Below are 16,995 nucleotides of genomic sequence, written 5' to 3'. Positions count from 1 at the left end.
AAATCATTTTGTATGTGTGCAGTGTGTATGTATTTATTGGGGGAGGAGAGAGCATTCATAATTTTCATCAAATTCTCAAAAGAGTCCATGACCGGGGCGCCTGGGTGGCGCAGTCGGTTAAGCATCCAACTTCAGCCAGGTCACGATCTCGCGGTCCGTGAGTTCGAGCCCCGCGTCAGGCTCTGGGCTGATGGCTCAGAGCCTGGAGCCTGTTTCCGATTCTGTGTCTCCCTCTCTCTCTGCCCCTCCCCCGTTCATGCTCTGTCTCTCTCTGTCCCAAAAATAAATAAACGTTAAAAAAAAATTTAAAAAAAAAAAAAAAAAAAAAAAGAGTCCATGACCTCAAAAGGATTAAGAATTGCCAACTTAAAGCCTCTCTTTCTTTTTAATTTTAGAGAGAGAGAGAGAGAGAGAGAGAGAATGAGCAGGGAAGACAGGCAGAGGGAGAGAGAGAGAGGATCTTAAGCAGGCTCCGTGCTCAGCGTGGAGCCTGAGGAAGGAGCTAGATTCCACGACCCCAGGGTCATGACCTGAGCCAAAATCAAGAGTTGGATGTTCAACGGACTGAGTCACCCAGGCACCCCTAAAGCCTCTTCTTGATGATATAGCAGTGGACTTTCAGTAACTTGGGGAACAACTGTGATGTTCTCCTAAAATATCCTTTGGTATTGCAGTCAGGGCAGTGATCTATCCAAAATTCCCATTTCTCATTTTTCTTCCGTCATAGTTCATTGTTCACCTGTATTTATCGGATGGGAAAACCGATGAAGAGTCTTTTCAAAGAAGTCTACGATGGGAGACACTGCTTCTAGCCCATGCTGACGAAGGTGTGTTATGCATCGAAACTTCCTTCCCCATATCTAAGCTTCCTCAGATGTAAGACGAGGCCCGTCGTGGCGGTAAGGATGCTCTCAGTCTAAGGACCTTAGCTCTGTGCTGCCAAACGAAATCAGCAGAACTTGGAAAACCGCCTAAGAATTTCTTAAAAAATGATGGAAACTTGGAGGTATTTTCCAGCTTTCCTTTGTTGTTATAAGCACCGCCTGAAAGGTAAATTCTAGGCAGATCTTCCAAGGGGCGGTGCCTTTGCCACGGGCCTAAAAAAAGCAACAAAGGACTGCAGACTTAAAACTTCCCCTTTTTGCACAGAGGTATTTCTCTGAGGCTACAAGTAGAGACAATAGACTCTCAGAGAAGACTTTCTGCCCTGAGAGCTGTCCATTTTCAAATGTGCCCACGAGGCACCAACAGCAGGCTGGGGGTAGAGCTGCAGTTCAGACAGAGGTCCTGGCTCTGTGTCTTCCCATCAGTGGATCCTTGGGCCATGGTTTTCATTTCTCTGAGCCTCAGTTTTCTCATCTGTGAAAGAGGAATGATGTCCACCTTCAGCATTGCTAGAAGGGTTGGAAATAACGTGTGAGAAAGCATCCAGCAAGGTTTCCACCTCAGAAAAGTGCTCAATACTCAACAAATGGTGGAGGCTAGGAAAATCATCACCATCATCATTTCCACATTAATTTTTTATTTTTATTTTTAGAGAGAATCCGAAGCAGACTCCACCCCTGGCGTGGAGGCCGATGCGGGGCTCGATCCCATGACCCTGGGATCATGACCTGAGCTGAAATCAAGAGTCAGGCGCTTAATGACTGAGCCACCCAGGCGCCCCCCAACTTTACATTTTGATACTTATTTTTGCATAACCCATATTAGAATAAGTAGGAGAGAGGCATTTTCATCTAAGTACTCACAACCAGCATCCATAAATCTCAAATATAAATATCTTATATAGTAACTCCTTCTTCTTTGAAGCTTTCCAGCACCGATCCAGGACAAGTGTGTTGTATTTTTTTTTCCCCTAGAGTGTGCACTGTTTATACAATTATAATTTAGATCTTTAGTGAGCGCTGCTTTGTGTTAAGCAATTATTTTCTGAGCGTTAGACTTATCTCTCCACCCAAATATAAAATGTGTGAGGAAAGGCCAGTGTCGTTCGTATCGTGTAATGCTTGGAGTGGCTCGCATAATGCTTGTCAGACTCATGCAAGACATTGAGTAAAATTCTTTAGTAGATATGTATATGTCTAAATTAGACAGGAATGCCTACATTATGCACCCCACTCCATCTCTTTCCTCTGGTGAGAGCGTTGCCTTGGCGAAGAAAGAATACAAATATAAGCAAGGTCGTGTGTCCACAGGGAATCACTGAAACCAAATTCTCTGTTTCTTCCTTTCTTCTATATATACGACACAGCGAACTACATTCTGCAGGGGTTCAGAGCCTTGACGTAAAGGCTTATTTCCGAATTCGACAAGCCCTTAAGAATTCCTGACTATATCCCAGGACCTGTGCACAGGAGCAGAGATAAACACAGTCCTGAGGCACAATCCTAGACCTCATGTTACTAACAACGTAGTGAGGAAGACAGAAACAAATGAAATTTTTTATGTATGCTTAGGAAAAGAAATGTACATGGGGTAGTATGAGAGAAGTCAGTAAGGACATCAAAGGAGTCTTCTTGGAGGAAGTGACTGCAACGCTAAATCTCAAAGGGTAGTATACATTGGTGCATTGGGGAGGGTTGGAAGTGGAGGGCAAGGCAATTGAGGAAAGGGAGACCATGAGCAGTGGCGTGGCAACCTAAAATGGTGTGGTATGTCCAGGGAATTATAAAGAAGAAGCTCAAGGTTGCTGGACTTCCAAAGTGAACATTATATAAGGATAAGAAATGTATCTAGAGCAGGGCAGGCACAGGGTTCACATCACAGTAGATCTCTTATGGAACATAGTCTTGATCCTGTCAGTGACAATAGAGCTGTTGAGACTAAAAGAGGCGCATGAACAGTTTTGTATTTTATTCTATAGTTTATTCTGGTAGCTGTGTTGATGGATTGGATGGGAACAAAACCAGTTTAGAGACTGTTTAGGTCTGAACTAGAGCGTTCACAGGAGGGATGGACAGAGGCTGTCGGATACAAGAAATACTTAGGTAAAATTGGCACGACCTTGTAATTGGAGGGGTGTCAAGGATGAAGATGAGGAGGAGTGAGGACTTACGGGTTTCTTGCAACAATGTCCTTGGGGGTACCATCAACTGAGATAGAAAATACGAAAGAAAGAATAAACATTTGGGGGGAGATTATGGCCTGAATTTGGACATATCCAGTGTTGAGTTTGAAAAACCTGTGCTATTTCTAGGAGGCGATTTTTTGACAGGCAGATATATATATCTATGCCCGGATTTCAACTCTAAACTAATGATTTATACTTCATCAGGCTAGGGATAGTAGTTTAAACCAAGTTACCCAAAGTGTGGTCCGTGGATCAGCAAATTGGCATCACCCAGGAATTTGTTAGAAATGCAAATTCTTAGGTCAACTGCAGGCCTATGATATCAGAATGTCTAGGGTTGGAGTCAGGAATCTATTTTAAAAAACTCTGCAGGTAAATTGTGAAGTTTGAGAAACAGTGGTTTAAACCATAGACCCTGGATAGACCCTCAGGATGAGATCATCCTGAAAGAGTATAAAAAGAGAAGTTGGCCACGCATAGGAAAATCCTGTTTTATGAAAGCTCTACTTTCAATATATAAGCTGCTGACTACTTCTCATCTCCTCCTCTGCTAGAAGCCTAGTCCTCCTCTCACCGTGCCTGCAGTGCAAGGAAGCAACAGTTTCCTTGTAGGCGTTATTGTCTTCAAAGTAGTCAGAGTACAAAGCATTCTTATGACCAGATCATTCCTTTCTGAAACTTCTAGGCACATTTTACCCATTTACACTAACATTGAAGCATTTACCATGGCCAGCAGGTTTTCTCATTGTGGTAACCACCCTCCAGGATGGCCCTGTTGGTCCTGATACCAGCCCTGATCAGGGTTGGTCTGTGTGACCAATACAGCATGGCAGAAGTGATGCTATATCACTTAGTGATATATAGTGATGCTATATCACTAGAACTATATCACATAGTTCTGAGGCTATGTTATAAAAGACACTGTGCCTCTCTATCTCTTAGATCACCTGTTCTGTGGGAAGCTAGGTGACATGTCATAAGGACACTGAAGCGACATAGGAAAGACATGGTGAGAAGCTGAGGATTTCTGCTAACAGCCATGCGTGTGAGCTCTGTTGGAAGTGAACCCTCCAGCTCCAGATGACCGCAGCCCCGGCTGAAAGCTTGCCTGCCACCTCATGAAAGACTGAGCAGGAGCCAGCCAGCTCCACTCCTCCCGGATAGACCCTCAGAAACCGTGGGATATTAACAAATGTTTATTGCTATGAGTTGCCAAATTTTGAGGCAATTTTTATGTTATTAGATAACTAATGCACTCATGATCTGGCCCCTTGCACCACTCCAGACTGCTTTCCCTACTGTTTTATTCTCTCCATTCCAGTCCCTGCTCTCTTGCTAATCCTTACATCAGAAGGAGATTCCTATTTCAGCAATTACTCTCCCTGTAGGAATCCTCTTCTCCCAGATGTCCATACCTGATTCATTTCCTCATTGTGGTTTTTTTTTTTAATGTTTATTTATTTTTTCATGACAGAGGGAGAGAGAGAGAGAGAGAGAGCACAAGCAAGGGAGGGGCAGAGAGAGAGGGACACACAGAATCTGAAGTGGGTTCCAGGCTCTGAGCTGTCAGCATAGAGCCCGATGTGGGGCTCAAACTCACAGACCATGAGATTATGACCTGAGCTGAAGTCGGACACTGGACGCTTAACCTACTGAGCCACCCAGGTACTCCTCCTCATTGTGGTTTTAATTTGCATTTCCCTTAGGGGTGATTATGGTGAACATCTTTTTATGTGCTTATTGCCATTTGTATATTCTCTTCAGTGAAATGTTTATTTGTATTCTTTGTCCATTTTCTAATGGGAATGTTTGCCTTTTGTTTTTTTGTTTTTTTTTTTTTAACGTTTATTTATTTTTGAGACAGAGACAGAGCATGAACAGGGGAGGGTCAGAGAGAGGGAGACACAGAATCTGAAACAGGCTCCAGGCTCTGAGCTGTCAGCACAGAGCCCGACGCGGGGCTCGAACTCACGGACCGCGAGATCATGACTTGAGCCGAAGTCGGCCGCTTAACCGACTCAGCCACCCAGGCGCCCCAATGTTTGCCTTTTGAATATTGAACTTTGAGAGTTCTTTGTGTATTCTAGATGCAAATCCTTTGTTGGGTATGTAATTTGCAAATATTTTCTCCCAGCATGTAATTTGTCTTTTTATCCTCCTAACAGAGTTTTTCATGGAGCAAAAGTTTTAAATTTTGATGATGTCACATCTATCAGTTTTTCCCGCCAAGTACGTTTGCTGGCAACTCTAAGACCTCTTTGCTTAGTCCAAGGCCCTGAAGATTTTCTTCTATTTTTTTTCCTAAATGTTCATAGATTTACATTGTACATTTAAGTCTGTGATACATTTTGAGATAGTTTTTAGACAAGGTGTGTGGGTTGGGTGTGGGAATTTTAGGTGCATAAGGTGTGAGGTTTAGATTAAGATTCACTTTTTTTTTTTGTTTCTTTATGGATGTCCATGGACAAAATATCCATGCTTAGCACCATTTGCCCAAGCTTTAGCTACTCATTCTCCAGAACCATTTGTTGGACAGGCTATCCCTTCTCCATTTAATTGCTTTTGCACCTTTGTCAAGAAGTACCTGGGCATATTTGTGTGGGTCTACACCTGGGTTCTTTACTTGGTTTCACTGATGTGTGTGTCTATCACTCCGTCAATAGCATACTGTCTTGACTACTGTAGCTATACAGCAAGCCTTAACATCAGGAAGACTGATTCCTTCCCACCCTACTTCCTTCTTTTTCAAACTTGTTTTGGCCATACATTTTGGAATAAACTTATCTATGTCTCCAGAAAACCTTGCTAAAAGTTTGATAAGAATTGCAATAAACATAGATCAATTAAGTGAGGATTGACATCTTTACTACGTTGAGTCTTCTAATCCATAAGCGTGGTATGTTTTTTCAACTATTTAGGTCTGCTTTGGTTTCTTTTTAATTCGATTTCATAGTTTCTAATTATACAAATCTTGTGCATCCTTTGTTAGATTTACACCTAAGTATTTCATTGTCTTTAGAGCAGTGACAAATGACACTACTGTTTAAGTTTCAGTTTCCATTTGTTCATTGTTAAATATAAATGCAACTGATTTTTTCTGCATTAATCTAGTATGTTTCAACCTTGCTGAACTCACTTATTAATTATAGGATAGTTTTAAAATTACAGATTCCTTAGGATTTTCTATGTAGATAGTCATGTCATCTGTAAATAGAAGGTTCTGTTTCTTTATTTCCAAGCTGTATGCTTTCTATTTTTCTGATGCCTAATTGCATTGGCCAGAACTTTCAGTATCATGTTGAATAAGAATCATGAGAGCAGACATTCTTGACTTGTTCCTGATCTTAGAGAAAAAGCATTCAGTCTTTCACAATTAAGTATGAGGTTAACTGTAGGGGTTTTTTGGTAGATGCTCTTTACGAGTTCCTATTTCTAGTTTGCAGAGAGTTGTCATAAATGGGCACAGGGTTTTGCCAAATGCATTTTCTGTGTCAATTGATATGATCATATGATTTTTCTTCTTTAGCCTGTTGATACAGTGCATTATGTTAGTTGGGTTTTAAATAGTCTTGCATACATGGAATAAATCCACTTGATCATGGGGTGCTATTTTTATGTACTTCTGTATCTGATTTGATAATATTTTGTTAAGGATTTTTACATCTAAATTCATAAGAGAGATTGATCAGTATTTTTCCTTTTTGCTACCTTTGGTTTTTGTGTTAAAAAAGTTTATGAAGGTCAAACTGGCTTCATGAAATGAGTTGATAACTGTTCCCTCTTCTCCATTTTCTGAAAGAGAGTATTGTATTTTTATTTAATAAGTTATTTTTTTAAGATTTGCACTGTTGGTCTGGAAAATGCATAATATGATGAGATATTAAGATATTAAGAGAAGGTAACTTCTTCCTTCACATTTAGGGTGTTCCTCTCTGGAGTCCACTATGTATTGATTAGAGATGGAATCTCAGACTAGAAAAATCCACATGTGGAAGGAATGTGTCTCTGATGTCTGTCTTCCTACTCAAAGGTATTTTAAGAAACACTAAAGAAGGATTAGAGATTAGCATTTGTGTAAGGAGCTTATCGGACAGCTAAAATTTTAATCACTTTCTAATTACTTAGTACCTGCCCTTTGAGTCTTTTCCTGTATATGATTAATAATATTTTCCCATCTGTCAGAAAGTATCAAGAACCAAGGATTATAGAGCTATGAAACATAATTTGTAAAAAGTATTTTATGATATTTAAGTTTTATTTTTTTTTTTTTTTTTTTTTTTATTTATATATGAAATTTATTGTCAAATTGGTTTCCATACAACACCCAGTGCTCATCCCAAAAGGTGCCCTCCTCAGTACCCATCACCCACCCTCTCCTCCCTCCCACCCCCCATCAACCCTTAGTTTGTTCTCAGTTCTCAACAGTCTCTTATGCTTTGGCTCTCTCCCACTCTAACCTCTTTTTTTTTTTTTTTTTTTTTGTTCCCCTCCCCCATGGGTTTCTCTTAAGTTTCTCAGGATCCACATAAGAGTGAAACCATATGGTATCTGTCTTTCTCTGTATGGCTTATTTCACTTAGCATCACACTCTCCAGTTCCATCCACGTTGCTACAAAAGGCCATATTTCATTTTTTCTCATTGCCACGTAGTACTCCATTGTGTATATAAACCACAATTTCTTTATCCATTCATCAGTTGATGGACATTTAGGCTCTTTCCATAATTTGGCTATTGTTGAGAGTGCTGCTATGAACATTGGGGTACAAGTGCCCCTATGCATCAGTACTCCTGTGTCCCTTGGATAAATTCCTAGCAGTGCTATTGCTGGGTCATAGGGTAGGTCTATTTTTAATTTTCTGAGGAACCTCCACACTGCTTTCCAGAGCGGCTGCACCAGTTTGCATTCCCACCAACAGTGCAAGAGGGTTCCCGTTTCTCCACATCCTCTCCAGCATCTAGAGTCTCCTGATTTGTTCATTTTGGCCACTCTGACTGGCGTGAGGTGATATCTGAGTGTGGTTTTGATTTGTATTTCCCTGATAAGGAGCGACGCTGAACATCTTTTCATGTGCCTGTTGGCCATCCGGATGTCTTCTTTAGAGAAGTGTCTATTCATGTTTTCTGCCCATTTCTTCACTGGGTTATTTGCTTTTTGGGTGTGGAGTTTGGTGAGCTCTTTATAGATTTTGGATACTAGCCCTTTGTCCGATATGTCATTGGCAAATATCTTTTCCCATTCCGTTGGTTGCCTTTTAGTTTTGTTGGTTGTTTCCTTTGCTGTGCAGAAGCTTTTGATCTTCATAAGGTCCCAGTAATTCACTTTTGCTTTTAATTCCCTTGCCTTTGGGGATGTGTCGAGTAAGAGATTGCTACGGCTGAGGTCAGAGAGGTCTTTTCCTGCTTTCTCCTCTAAGGTTTTGATGGTTTCCTGTCTCACATTCAGGTCCTTTATCCATTTTGAGTTTATTTTTGTGAATGGTGTGAGAAAGTGGTCTAGTTTCAACCTTCTGCATGTTGCTGTCCAGTTCTCCCAGCACCATTTGTTAAAGAGACTGTCTTTTTTCCATTGGATATTCTTTCCTGCTTTGTCAAAGATGAGTTGGCCGTACGTTTGTGGGTCTAGTTCCGGGGTTTCTATTCTATTCCATTGGTCTATGTGTCTGTTTTGGTGCCAATACCATGCTGTCTTGATGATGACAGCTTTGTAGTAGAGGCTAAAGTCTGGGATTGTGATGCCTCCTGCTTTGGTCTTCTTCAAAATTACTTTGGCTATTCGGGGCCTTTTGTGGTTCCATATGAATTTTAGGATTGCTTGTTCTAGTTTCGAGAAGAATGCTGGTGCAATTTTGATTGGGATTGCATTGAATGTGTAGATAGCTTTGGGTAGTATTGACATTTTGACAATATTTATTCTTCCAATCCATGAGCAGGGAATGTCTTTCCATTTCTTTATATCTTCTTCAACTACCTTCATAAGCTTTCTATAGTTTTCAGCATACAGATCCTTTACATCTTTGGTTAGATTGATTCCTAGGTATTTTATGCTTCTTGGTGCAATTGTGAATGGGATCAGTTTCTTTATTTGTCTTTCTGTTGCTTCATTGTTAGTGTATAAGAATGCAACTGATTTCTGTACATTGATTTTGTATCCTGCAACTTTGCTGAATTCATGTATCAGTTCTAGCAGACTTTTGGTGGAGTCTATCGGATTTTCCATGTATAATATCATGTCATCTGCAAAGAGCGAAAGCTTGACTTCATCTTTGCCAATTTTGACGCCTTTGATTTCCTTTTGTTGTCTGATTGCTGATGCTAGAACTTCCAGCACTATGTTAAACAACAGCGGTGAGAGTGGGCATCCCTGTCGTGTTCCTGATCTCAGGGAAAAAGCTCTCAGTTTTTCCCCGTTGAGGATGATGTTAGCTGTGGGCTTTTCATAAATGGCTTTAATGATCTTTAAGTATGTTCCTTCTATCCCGACTTTCTCAAGAGTTTTTATTAAGAAAGGGTGCTGGATTTTGTCAAAGGCCTTTTCTGCATCGATTGACAGGATCATATGGTTCTTCTCTTTTTTTTTGTTAATGTGATGTATCACGTTGATTGATTTGCGAATGTTGAACCAGCCCTGCATCCCAGGAATGAATCCCACTTGATCATGGTGAATAATTCTTTTTATATGCCGTTGAATTCGATTTGCTAGTATCTTATTGAGAATTTTTGCATCCATATTCATCAGGGATATTGGCCGGTAGTTCTCTTTTTTTACTGGGTCTCTGTCTGGTTTAGGAATCAAAGTAATACTGGCTTCATAGAATGAGTCTGGAAGTTTTCCTTCCCTTTCTATTTCTTGGAATAGCTTGAGAAGGATAGGTATTATCTCTGCTTTAAACGTCTGGTAGAACTCCCCTGGGAAGCCATCTGGTCCTGGACTCTTATTTGTTGGGAGATTTTTGATAACCGATTCAATTTCTTCACTGGTGATGGGTCTGTTCAAGCTTTCTATTTCCTCCTGATTGAGTTTTGGAAGAGTGTGGGTGTTCAGGAATTTGTCCATTTCTTCTAGGTTGTCCAATTTGTTGGCATATAATTTTTCATAGTATTCCCTGATAATTGTTTGTATCTCTGAGGGATTGGTTGTAATAATTCCATTTTCATTCATGATTTTATCTATTTGGGTCATCTCCCTTTTCTTTTTGAGAAGCCTGGCTAGAGGTTTGTCAATTTTGTTTATTTTTTCAAAAAACCAACTCTTCGTTTCGTTGATCTGCTCTACAGTTTTTTTAGATTCTATATTGTTTATTTCTGCTCTGATCTTTATTATTTCTCTTCTTTTGCTGGGTTTAGGCTGCCTTTGCTGTTCTGCTTCTAGTTCCTTTAGGTGTGCTGTTAGATTTTGTATTTGGGATTTTTCTTGTTTCTTGAGATAGGCCTGGATTGCAATGTATTTTCCTCTCAGGACTGCCTTCGCTGCGTCCCAAAACGTTTGGATTGTTGTATTTTCATTTTCGTTTGTTTCCATATATTTTTTAATTTCTTCTCTAATTGCCTGGTTGACCCACTCATTCGTTAGTAGGGTGTTCTTTAACCTCCATGCTTTTGGAGGTTTTCCAGACTTTTTTCTGTGGTTGATTTCAAGCTTCATAGCGTTGTGGTCTGAAAGTATGCATGGTATGATTTCAATTCTTGTAAACTTATGAAGGGCTGTTTTGTGACCCAGTATATGATCTATCTTGGAGAATGTTCCATGTGCACTCGAGAAGAAAGTATATTCTGTTGCTTTGGGATGCAGAGTTCTAAATATATCTGTCAAGTCCATCTGATCCAATGTCTCATTCAGGGCCCTTGTTTCTGTATTGATCGTGTGTCTAGATGATCTATCCATTTCTGTAAGTGGGGTGTTAAAGTCCCCTGCAATTACCACATTCTTATCAATAAGGTTGCTTGTGTTTATGAGTAATTGTTTTATATATTTGGGCGCTCCGGTATTCGGCGCATAGACATTTATAATTGTTAGCTCTTCCTGATGGATAGACCCTGTCACTATTATATAATGTCCTTCTTCATCTCTTGTTACAGCCTTTAATTTAAAGTCTAGTTTGTCTGATATAAGGATGGCTACTCCAGCTTTCTTTTGGCTTCCAGTAGCATGATAAATAGTTCTCCATCCCCTCACTCTCAATCTAAAGGTGTCCTCAGGTCTAAAATGAGTCTCTTGTAGACAGCAAATAGATGGGTCTTGTTTTTTTATCCATTCTGATACCCTATGTCTTTTGGTTGGCGCATTTAATCCATTTACATTCAGTGTTATTATAGAAAGATATGGGTTTAGAGTCATTGTGATGTCTGTATGTTTTATGCTTGTAGTGATGTCTCTGGTACTTTGTCTCACAGGGTCCCCCTTAGGATCTCTTGGAGGGCTGGTTTAGTGGTGACAAATTCCTTCAGTTTTTGTTTGTTTGGGAAGACCTTTATCTCTCCTTCTATTCTAAATGACAGACTTGCTGGATAAAGGATTCTCGGCTGCATATTTTTTCTGTCTAGCACCCTGAAAATCTCGTGCCAATTCTTTCTGGCCTGCCAAGTTTCAAAAGAGAGATCAGTCACGAGTCTTATAGGTCTCCCTTTATATGTGAGGGCACGTTTACCCCTTGCTGCTTTCAGAATTTTCTCTTTATCCTTGTATTTTGCCAGTTTCACTATGATATGTCGTGCAGAAGATCGATTCAAGTTACGTCTGAAGGGAGTTCTCTGTGCCTCTTGGATTTCAATGCCTTTTTCCTTCCCCACTTCAGGGAAGTTCTCAGCTATTATTTCTTCAAGTACCCCTTCAGCACCTTTCCCTCTCTCTTCCTCCTCTGGGATACCAATGATGCGTATATTATTTCTTTTTAGTGTATCACTTAGTTCTCTAATTTTCCCCTCATATTCCTGGATTTTTTTATCCCTCTTTTTCTCAGCTTCCTCTTTTTCCATAACTTTATCTTCTAGTTCACCTATTCTCTCCTCTGCCTCTTCAATCCGAGCCGTGGTGGTTTCCATTTTGTTATGCATTTCGTTTAAAGCGTTTTTCAGCTCCTCGTGACTGTTCCTTAGTCCCTTGATCTCTGTAGCAAGAGATTCTCTGCTGTCAGCTATACTGTTTTCAAGCCCAGCGATTAATTTTATGACTATTATTCTAAATTCACTTTCTGTTATATTATTTAAATCCTTTTTGATCAGCTCATTAGCTGTTGTTATTTCCTGGAGATTCTTCTGAGGGGAATTCTTCCGCTTGGTCATTTTGGATAGTCCCTGGCGTGGTGAGGACCTGCAGGGCACTTCCCCTGTGCTGTGGTGTATAACTGGAGTTGGTGGGCGGAGCCGCAGTCAGACCTGATGTCTGCTCCCAGCCCACCGCTGCGGCCACAGTCAGACTGGTGCGTGCCTTCTCTTCCCCTCTCCTAGGGGCGGGATTCACTGTGGGGTGGGGTGGTCTGTCTGGGCTACTTGCACACTGCCAGGCTTGTGATGCTGGGGATCTGGCGTCTTAGCTGGGGTGGGTAGGCAAGGTGCACCGGGGCAGGAGGGGCAGGCTTAGCTTGCTTCTCCTTAGGTGATCCACTTCAGGAGGGGCCCTGTGGCAGCAGGAGGGAGTCAGATCCGCTGCCGGAGGTTTGGCTCCGCAGAAGCGCAGAGTTGGGTGTTTGCGCGCGGAGCGAGCAAGTTCCCTGGCAGGAACTAGTTCTCTTTGGGATTTTGGCTGGGGGATGGGCGGGGAAGATGGCGCTGGCGAGCGCCTTTGTTCCCCACCAAACTGAGCTCTGTCGTCCGGGGGCTCAGCAGCTCTCCTTCCCTTTGTCCTCCAGCCTTCCCGCTTTCTGAGCAGAGCTGTTAACTTATGACCTCCCAGACGCTAAGTCGCGCTTGCTGTGGGAACACAGTCCGTCAGGCCCCTCCGCTTTTTGCAAGCCAGACTCGGGGGCTCTGCTTGGCCGGCGAGCCGCCCCTCCGCCCCGGCTCCCTCCCGCCAGTCCGTGGAGCGCGCACCGCCTCGCCGCCCTTCCTACCCTCTTCCGTGGGCCTCTCGTCTGCGCTTGGCTCCGGTGACTCCGTTCTGCTAATCCTCTGGTGGTTTTCTGGGTTATTTAGGCAGGTGTAGGTGGAATCTAAGTGATCAGCAGGACGCGCGGTGAGCCCAGCGTCCTCCTACGCCGCCATCTTCCTCAAGCTCTATGATATTTAAGTTTTAAATTTGCATATAGCAAAATTCATTTTCTGTGGTGTGGACTTCTATGGGTTTAGACAAATGCATAGACTTATAGATCCACCACTATAATCAAGATGCCAAATAACTTCATCACCCTTTAAAATCCCTTGCATCGTCCCTTTACATTGCAGTCAGCTTCTCTCAACCCTTGGCAGCCACGGATCTGTGCTTCAACATTATTGTTTTGTCTTTTCTGAATGTCATTAATTAAATCAGACAGTATAGAGCCTTCCAGTTCTGGGTTCTTTCACTTAGTGAAATGTGCTTAATATTTATCTATGTTATTACATCTATCAGTAATAATTCCTTTTCTTTTCCAGCATGGTTCTTGTTGGTTTTATTCTTATGTCTTTGAAATCTTAGTGTCCAGCACAACCAAAGTTCGTCTAGAGAAATTTCTTGGTCATCGGTCAGCTTGTTTAGTGCCATGTGACTCCATTACCTGAATGACAAGATCTTGAGATAGGCAACCAATCAAAAGTCAGTCATCACTAACCTAGCCAATGACCAATGAAGTGATCTGGTAGAATTGTTCTGTCTGACAGAGGCAGTGTGTATTTACTGCGGATAGGCCAGGCTACTCAAATCCTCTAAGACTCAGTGGCAACAGGAGGAATAGTTAGAAAGAACAGCCCCTTGGAACAGGGAACAATGGATACATTTCCTAAAGGTACAAAATGATCAGATCTTTAGAACTTCACAGAGTCTGGAACACTGTTTCATTCTCCACAAGACCTTGCTGAATGTGGTTGAGGGTCCTATCTTCCACACTTCCCTTGTATCCCATACTATCTCTTTTTGTTGTTGTTCTTTTTTTTCTAGATGTTCAAAATTCTTTCTTTCTTTCTTTCTTTCTTTCTTTCTTTCTTTCTTTCTTCTTTCTCTTTCTTCTTTCATATCATGTCCATTCTGTTTTGAGAACTTCCTTTACCATTTATTTTAGTATAAGTCTTCTGGGGATAGATTGCTTTAGCCTTTCTTTATTATGATGTCTTTATTTCCTTTCATTCCTGAAGGATAAATTTCTGGACAGAGGTGACAGGTTTTTTTGTTTTTGTTTTTTTGTGTTTTTTTGGGGTCAGATCTAAGAAAGTGTTCTGCTTCTTTCATTTTGACCCATGGTTTCTGATGAGAAATCCTCTGTCATTCTATTTTTTTTCACGTCTAGGTAAGGTGGCATATATATACATATATATATTTATATATATACACACACACACACGTATACATATATACATATGTATACACATATACATACATGTATACATATATATATACATATGTACATATATACATATATATACATATATATATTTAAGTTGCTTTCAAAAGCAAATATATATAAATATATATTTTTTTAATTGCTTTCAAAATTTGTTTTGTCTTTAGTTTCTTGAAGTTTGATTATGATGTGCTTTGGCATACATTTCTTTGGGGTTATCTCATTGGGGTTTGCTAGCTTCTTGATTCCATAGACTTATGTCTTTCACCAGATTTAGGAAATTTTTAGTCATTATTTCTTCAAGTACTTTTTTAGCCTTATCCTTTTCTCCTCTCCCAGAACTCTGATGACAAGAATATTAGATCTTTTAGTTTCCCAGGTCCCAGGCTGTCCTCCTCCTCCACCTCCACCTCCCCCTTCCTCCTCTCTTTCTTCTTCTTCTTCTTCTTCTTCTTCTTCTTCTTCTTTTCTGTTGTCAACCCATCCATTGAGTTTTTTATGCTGGTTGTTTTATTTTTCAGTTGTAAATTTTCATTTTGTTCTTCTTTAGATACCTTGCTATTGCTGAATAGTGATGAAAATTAAGATTCCTCATTTGGCCTCCTCTGATACCATTCTGGTAGAAAGGAAGAGGGTGCCTCGTTATCACTGGTGGGAGATGAAAGTTTAATATCCCCATATGGCCTTCTCTGATACTACCCAGGTAGGGATGGGGTAGGATTACCTAATTATAGCTGGGCCAGGATGGAAGTCTCTTTACTCTGCTTGTGCTGAGGGGGTTGGTGTTGGCCTTTTTTTCTTCCCATGATATTGGATTTGTTGATGTTGGATTTGTTTCCACGGCATCGAGATTTTGTTCTACTTATTTTCTGCCTTACTAGATTCTCTTTCCTGGTTATTTGTCTAGAGAGAGTAGGCTTTTTGAGAGGAGATATATATATATATATATATATATATATATATATATAATTTTTTTTGTCTGCTCCTGTTTGTGTTTCCCTAGATGCTTCCCTTGCATCTAGGTCAGGATATACAAGGCAAAAAGAGAACTCAAAGAATTTGCTGCCACATTGTTCCTTGAGTCCCAAGTTGCCTATTTGATCTATCTTCTTTTGAACGTTTAAAATATTCTTATATTTGTTCCATATGTAATATCCAGGAGTTTTAGCTGTACTTAGCAGGAGAAATGGAAAGAAGTATATCTACCCCATTCTTGTCCAGAACTGGATACGATAGAAGCTTTTAAATCTTTAAAGCAATTTAAGATTTTTCTAATCATAAACCATCGAGAGCTATATTAGAATCATTTTAGGAGAATTTTTTCCAACTATAGACTTTGCCTTGCCCCACACATCCCACTCTTCACTCTCCATTCTCCTGGGTCTCCCTGGGAGGGAGAAGAGTCGTGGCACAACAGCCCTCGTCCTCCTTCTAACATTGGGAAATCACTAGTTACAAATCCTGCTACTGATCAGTATGGTTTATCTCTCTCAGATGTTGTTGGGATGGCAGAAACTGAGAACCTTGGCACATTATGGAATATGACATATGAGGAAACTGAGACCTGAAGAGGTGGTGATCTTGTCACATAGCAGAGATGTGGTAAAACCGGGTCTGCACATGGGTCTATAATAGTACTTTTCGGACATTAATATGCAAACAAATCATCTTGATACCTTGTAACAATGCGGCTTCTGGTTCAGGCAGTCTGGAGCGGGGCCTGAGGTCCTGCATTTCTAACAAATGCCCAGGTGGTGTGCATGCCATTACACTTTGAGTAGCAACACTTGAGAACATTCCGCTTATTGTTCTATTCACCGCCTGTATGAATTGCAGTCCTTCAACAAAGAAACAGAGAATGGGTGAGGGTTTGACAGATAAGAATCTCAATATCCATGTGCCCGGTGTATAAGAGTAGAGGAAGATCTCAATGGTAATGGAGACACAGAGATGGGAGTGGAAAGACTCATCCAGACACCAAACACTCTGCCAGCTCTGTGAGGTGTCTGCTGCTTCAGAACTCCTCTAAGTTTGGTAAAGACCAGAGGAAAGCTCATCAAAATACCCTGTGAGCTGTTTAGCTGCCCCTTTAATCTGCTCGGGGCCCCTGGTTGAGAATCTTTCCCTGCCCGAGAAGGATGAATTGACCTTCTTTCTCTATCATCTTACGGAGTGCAATCTCTAACAAGTAATGATTTAGGGAAGGCACGTCACAATCCGCTGGCAAGGTTTTAGAGAGACCAGCAACAGATACATCTTGGTCTATGTCTGCTTCGCTCTACTACAGTAGACAGATGGCTGAAATATGTAAGGTGTGCTCAGATTTTTTCTCCTGGATTCACTACTAACTTCATCGGCAGTTTTGAATCAATCACTTTATTTCTCTATGATAAGTATGTCAAAAGAGCCTGATGATATTAACATTAGGCTAAGATCTATACAAACTGATGTCCAAA

General features: G+C 40.9%; 1 protein-coding gene across 4 annotated transcripts in view; it reads left to right on the top strand.

Annotated features, from left to right (window-relative positions):
- PDE6H (phosphodiesterase 6H) overlaps positions 1-16,995 on the top strand; it is a 186,692-nt gene that overhangs the window by 160,061 nt on the left and 9,636 nt on the right. The window contains exon 1 of one of the 4 annotated variants that reach the window (XM_086714017.1): positions 731-827. The exons of the other annotated variants lie outside the window; for them this stretch is intronic. The gene's annotated coding sequence lies outside the window, so the exon portion shown is untranslated. Of the gene's footprint in view, positions 1-730; positions 828-16,995 lie in introns of those variants that run through there. 4 annotated transcript variants of the gene reach the window in all.

This window comes from Puma concolor, chromosome B4 (assembly GCF_028749965.1).
Source record: "Puma concolor isolate L17-30 chromosome B4, mPumCon1.1.hap2, whole genome shotgun sequence".
NCBI classification, from domain to species: Eukaryota; Metazoa; Chordata; class Mammalia; order Carnivora; family Felidae; genus Puma; species Puma concolor.
This window is presented reverse-complemented; position numbering and strand designations above follow the sequence as displayed.